The sequence below is a fragment of the Solea solea genome, chromosome 14 (assembly GCF_958295425.1).
Source record: "Solea solea chromosome 14, fSolSol10.1, whole genome shotgun sequence".
Taxonomy (NCBI): domain Eukaryota; kingdom Metazoa; phylum Chordata; class Actinopteri; order Pleuronectiformes; family Soleidae; genus Solea; species Solea solea.
In genome coordinates, this window is record NC_081147.1 from 7,831,165 (window position 1) to 7,838,387 (window position 7,223).

Consider the following 7,223-nt stretch of genomic DNA (forward strand, 5'->3'; position numbering starts at 1 on the left):
TAAGTCTTGTTCAATGTTTTCAAAAGTCAAGTTTCATCAAGTCTGAAAAATTGAGACATTCAAGCACCAGCACATTTTGCAGTGAGGACAGACTGAGGATGAAGCAAATTCCTCCTTAATAGCCATTGACTACTGTGAAACATATTTGCCATTCAATAAACCTTGTACAAATATATGGACACAATGGACACAGTCAGTTTGTTTTGATGCTGGGGACAAAACATTTGCACTCATGCAAACAATTGTTCTGTACATGCACAGCAGAGGTGATTGCTTTAAGACAGCAAGGGAAGCTCTGCTTCCTCTAAAAGTTCATCAAATAAATGGACAAATATGTACTTTATATTTCATGACTGAAAGGTGCTAGAACTCGATCAACTATATGACAAGTTTAATTCAGAATCGGCTCCTTATCCTCCTTATGATATTTCCATTATACACTGTAAATAAAAACACTAGTATAGCAGTTTCAATTTTACATCATTATTAGGGACGGGATGACTTGTGTCCAATACCGATATCACAAACCGCAGTATCTACCGATGCTGATATTGGTGCGATACAGTAATTTCTCGACGAGGAAGCTGTTAACAACACATTTGAGTCATTTCAGAGACATAATTCTCCAAAAAATGCTTTTACTGATTTGCATGTTTACAGTCCGTGCATACTGAAGCACGCATATAAGATTTTTGTATTCTCTTGGATTTTACAATTCCTGTCCAATATCCAATCCAGTGATTTTGACCAGTATTGGGCCGATACTGACCAATACCAATTCCCATTCCTAATAATTAGTGCATGTCCTTGTTCTAGTTGCTTGCTTTGGAGTGTGTGTGTGTGTGTGTGTGTGGGGGGGTTACTGCAAAAACATAACTGAGACCAGCAACTGCCACTGATGCACATAACAGAGATGACATCATTTACCAAGCTGAAAATGCTGGTGACCCTTGATTTCACAGTCTTGGTAGGCCCAGAGAGGCACAGAGGCAGCAATGTGGCCTATAGTGATTACACTGTCAGCCCTGTTACTAGAAGGTTCAAAGTTCTGCCCTTTCCATGACCTCTCAGTCTGCAAAAATGTCTGAGGCCACAGTAGTAGTGGCAGTTTACTAACTGTCAGAGGAGTAAGATTTCTGCTGGCTGAAGAAATGTCTGTGGCAAACAGGAAAATAAAGAGCAGGTACGATAATTAAAGCCTTCAAAATGTTTGTTGTCACTGAAGATCAGGAACAGAACAAACAGCAGGGGTTAGGCTGGTGGCTGAAGGCTTTTTCAGACCTATTTGCTGTATAATTATTCATAATAGCTGGATTTTTATCACTGCTGTCATTCAAGCAGAGCGATTTCTTCAGTTGTTCTCAACCTGAGGTCAGAGGCAAGGTGAAAAGCAAAGGAAATAATAAATGCTTCACAAAATTATTATCCTATTCCAACTTTTCCTTGGGTTTAATTTAAGAGGTCTTATTGAAGGAATTTTTCAACTCCAACATCCAAGGGTTCCCATTTTTTCTTGATGAATTATGTGTGACGAAAATGTATATCACGGTATATTTCAAAATGTCAACAGTTTTATGATATACAACGAGATACGGCAGAGTTGTATGTCTGTAGATGTAACTATGTACGTTCTTGGTGCTCTAACATGTATTTTCTGCTAAGGAAGTGAAATAAATTACTCATTGCTGCAGTTACCGCAGTCAATTCTTCAACTAAGCCTTGAGCATGTGTGGTGTTTTGCTGTTTTTTATATATGGTAAATGGTTTGTATTTATATAGCACTTTTCTAGTCTTGATGATCACTCAAAGCAGCTTTATACTAAAGTTTTGCCATTCACCCATTCACTCACACACCATTCACAGCACATTTTCTATCACTCATCTTTCATACCCATTCACATGCTGCCGGCACAGCGGTCAGGAGCAACGTGGGGTTGTCTTGCTCAAGGACACATTGGCATGTAGACTAGTGGAGCTGGGAATCAAACCTACAACCTTCAAATTGAGTGTGTGTGTGTGTGTGTGTGTGTGTGTGTGTGTGTGTGTGCGTACGTGTGTGTGCGTGAGAATGGATGAATGGCAAAACTGTATTGTAATTCGCTTTGATATGAAGTCTAAACTTCAAGTGTGACATTATCTATGGGCTGAAAATATAACAGGAGATAATGACGATAATAACAAAAATGATAATAATCATGAAGAAAACGGGAACACTATAGCTGGAAATGTAAATAACTACAGTCAGAAGTGTGCATTGACACATATCAAAAACAAAAGCATGAACAAAAGAAAGAATAAGCTTAATCTTTTCAATACATGACAGGAAGGTTTTGCTTTGTTTTTATGGCAGATGTATTTTTATATCAATATGACATACACTTCTTGTTCAGGCCAAGCAAGCAACACCACCTGATAAGTTACATTGAGAAGTACCTCAAACATATGCAGCTGCAGGTCAAGAAAACCATGTTAACATTCAGTTTTCTTTCAGCTTTCTACTTTGAGACACTGAGGCGGAGCTCTGAAAACATCGTCTATTAGTAATACTGAATATACGTACATACATATATATGTACGCATATTCAGTATTACTAATTGTATACATATACACATATATATACAATTAATAATACTGAATATATATATATCTATGTATATTTTTATACATAGATATATGTACGTATATTCAGTATTACTAATTGTATACATATATATATAATTAATAATACTGAATAGTGAAGTAAAAAGCATGGACTTATTATGAGGCTGCTAGAGGCTGACGGAGGGTTAAGAAAGCAAACGATTGTCACACCACAAACTGGGATTCATATTTGCAGTCCCATCTGTGGTCCTCACGAGCCAAATTGTTATTTAACTGACAGCATTTCCTCATTTCAGTGTTTGTCCAGTATACAATGGCAATGCGACAAAAAGTTGCTTAGAGATTTCAGTCTGGACCAGAGTGATGGACCGTCTGACCAAACAACCAACTCCCTTGAGCCACTCCACTAGTCCAGCTGAAAAATGTTTTTTTGTGGTCATGTTTTGAGCACAAACTAAAATAATGAGGACATGAAACCTGATAGATTAAAATAAAAAAATCTATTTGAAGCTGAAATCTAACAAATCTTGCTGTTCATTTCTACTCATGAGACCAGTTTGTTCTTTAGAAACGTGTAGTGCTATTGATTGTAATTCTTAAGAAGTAAAATTGAATTTGCCAACACTAAGAAGAAAATGATTAATTACTGCCCCTAACTATTTGAGAGAAATCTTGAAAACAGAGAGCACACAACTCAGACACTTTAAGTTCTGCACCACTAAAATAAACCATGATTTTATGCTGTATAATTAAATGAAGAAACATGTATTAGAAAAGTTTTATTAATACCAGCAGATGCAATTTTACCAAAGTAGATTAAAAAGAAAAACAGTAAGAGTAAAATACTGTTTTATGATGGTGAACAAATATATATATTTATAATTTGTACAGGCCTATTGGTAAAGACTCATTAGTACAATCATTTTTATTTAGCCTATGTGTAATGTTGTGTCAAACAACACTGACATATAAAAACATCAGAACAAACTGGGACAAGGAAACAGATATAAGAATTGTGGAGGTATCAGTGGAAGTGTAGTAGCTCACAATATGGAGGGAGGTCCTGATAAGGTATTTTATTGCACCCTCTCAGAAACCCCACTATGATAACAACCAAACTATTTGCTGAGAGGAATTGGGGGAATTCAAAATGGAAGGCACTACCATTTCTTTTGTGATTGCCCTGTCATCAGAGACTAGTAAAGAGGGATACACAATGCACCCCAAGAAATTGTTCTATGTCTCAATAATGGTGAAAAAAATGAAATATCAATGTGCTGCTGGTGGCTGGTTTAAAAGACCCATAACAAGAAATGCTATTATCAGAGAGCCCAACTCAATGACAATGACAATAGATATTTATTAAAGTAACAAAAAAGTAGGATTTGAGGGGAACATGGTGGAGTAGCGGCTTGCACTGTTGTCTCACAGCAACAAGGTCACCAGTTTGAATGCCAGTTTCACCAAGTTTACATGTTCTTTCCGATAGTCGTGATGTCCAGAGCCCCCCCCCCCCGTCTTTCGCCCTGTGTCAGCTGGGATTGGCTCCTGTTTGTGGTCATATACTCACATGCTGAAAAGTTCAGTGGGAAACAAACCAAGGACTCTCACAGAGTTGAGTTATTGCTTGTGTGAGTGAAAAAAAAAGTTGAATTGGTCAGCTTGAAGAACTTATAAAATTAGACCTAGCGAGTGTCCTTGCTATGACACTAAAGTGAAATGCTCTGCAACAATTGCATGTTTAAGGTTCAGAAGACATGAAAGGACAAGCTCAAATCTCACCAGCTGGCTGTCAACCCATAAATACACCTTTGACGTCCCCTTGCTGTCAAGACCTGCCCACAGGAGAGCCTGAGACAGAGTGGAGCTGAATCTATTTTACCATCTGATATTTTATTGTAGGTATGGGACATTTGCGCAGATGAAACTTTAACAATACCAGTGCGGGGACTGCATAAAACAGTGCTCTGTACTTCAGTGGGGAATCAAATCTCAGCAGCCCACACAGAGCAATTGGAGACACCCATGAGCATCAAGTCATCACATTTTCTTTTACATGTTCTTCTAGGGCTGTTCGATTATAGAAAAACTGATTATCACAATTATCCATCCATCCATTTTCTACAGCTTTATCCTCCACATGAGGGTCACATATAGAGACAAACAACCATCAACACCAGTGCCGGCCCTGAGTAATTTGGTGCCCTAGGCAAGATTTTAGCTGGCGCCCCCTTGCATCGCAGTAGTCAATTTCACAATCAACTTGTGTAATGTAATGTAATGTAACTTTCATACAATCACACAGTAACTGCATGTGTGTATTCAAGATTTTATTTCTTTGAGTAAAAAATATCACACCAAATAAAAACTAACGAAAGAAACAAGTGATAAAATTAAAAAGGACAGGAGCACCTGATGCTGTGTCACTGGGGGTGGTACTGAAATATTTTAAAAGTGCATCTGAAGAGAGAAGAGAAGTATATGTGACGACTGCATGTTACATTTTAATAAAAAAACAGCTTGGTGTGCTATACATGAGACTAATATAGACTAATAATGAAAATGTGATGAGATTCATTCAACTTTATTGTCATTGCAGTGCAATTCAGTCTAACCAGAGTGCAAAAACCAGTAAAGTGCAGTGAAATGAATATATATGTATATATAGCCTATGAATGATATGGGAAAGCTAAGGTATGAAATATTAACAGTAATACACTTTAACTGCACTTTAACACTGATGTAAACTTTAACAAACATAAACTGTGACACATAAAACCAAAGGCTTACAACCACCCTATTACAAAGGGGATGGACAACTAAAAGCATTTTAACTGACATACAAGCAGGAAAGACACCTGTAAAATAACACCTGAACAATAGTAGTATTTATAATTTAAAAAAAAGTAGTATTTATAATAAAACTTTTTTTTTCTTTTTTTTTTTCTCCTCCGTTTTCGGCGCCCCCTGCGGATGACGGCGCCCCTAGCATTTGCCTATACTGCCTATGCCCAGGGCCGGCTCTGATCAACACTCACGCCTATGGTCATAGGCGTCAGATACGCCGGGGATAAAATACCCACTCATGATTAACTAAAACTGCCAAAACAATGTGCTGTCCAACTTGCTGTAGCCTGGCCCCCTCGGGTTGTTGCCTGTCTGTGTTTTGGAGCTGTGTGTGTATGTGAGGGGGAGGGGGGGGCTATGAGTTGTGTGGGTCTGTGCCTGCGCGTTCACGTCAAAGTCTGATAAAGTAAAGTTCAAAAGTTTCCTCACGGTAAAAGTCGATAAAAGTTTGGTTTTATGAAGTTGTGGTGTAAAGAGACCGGGCGGTTCGTGGCGGGTTTAGCTGATGTAATGCAGTACATATTGTAATGAAACGTCAAACAGGTGAATAGTTGTAGAGTGTCCAATTTACCTAATCTCCATGTTGCATGTTTTTTGGACTGTGGGAGGAAACTGGAGAACCTGGGGAAAACATGCAGAAAGCTAGAAAGACAGAAGTCTTCTTACTGCCAGCTGTGTGGCCCAATAATCGGGTAGCTTCGATTATTTTGTTTTTGTAATCATTATTGAAACACAAGTTTGGATTAATTTCACAGCCCTTTGTTCTTCAGGAGTCAGAGTTTATGTAACTCGCAAAAGTTTACTGGATTGCAATTCTCTACTCCGCCAGAGGGTGGCGCATACACTCCCGGGAATATTCTAGAAGGACTCACTTTTTCCTTTCTACCAGTGGAGACGTTGCCAGAAAGCATCAAAGACTGGTATGGAAATATCCTCTGAGGGATAGAAATTCATACAATCTCATACCAACTATTGAAATATTGTCTGTCTGATAGCTCCGGTAAGGATGCTAATGCTAAGGTGAGTGTCATGCTAACTGCGCTCCATTATGCTGTGAAATACTGTTCTTTTAAAACCAATCAGAGTTGTGACCCTTATACTACATTTGATATCACATACACACAGATTCAGATTGTTTTATGTTGTTTATAAAATCTTGCTAATTGTGCTAGCCGTGTGCTAATCACTAGCATTTAAATGTGAATTTGTTTTGATTTTAACTCTGTTGGTAGCTCAGCTAAGCTAGTAACCTCTGTAGATGCTTGGTAGCACACCGCCAAATGTGCCTTTATAATCTTTGTTGACTTAAAGTAATTTAATTAAGGTAGAATTTACTCTCTTCTTTATCATATGTAAGATGATGATGATTTAGTTCCTTTAATTGCCAATATACATGTTCGATATGGATATGAAAAACAGAAGTATCTTAACTGTTAAAAGAATCGATATATTTAAATGTTTGAATAAATGTGATGTTTAACATGTTATTAAGATGCATAAATAGATTAGATATCCGGTTTCAGAACTTTCATGATTTTATTTCTATGCTGTGAGATGAGGAACATGATTGATTGATTGATTGTTTGTTTGTTCATTGGAACTGACCGATTTTATGTGGTGTGATGTGTGTCTCTTCATTAACATAATAATTAGAGTATTTTTATCCTCTACAAATGGTCAGTACTTGATTTGACATTTGAATGATGGAGATAAGTTGATTTAAATTGATTGGATTTAACTGCCAACCGCAGAACTCGACAGTGAACATTGAGCC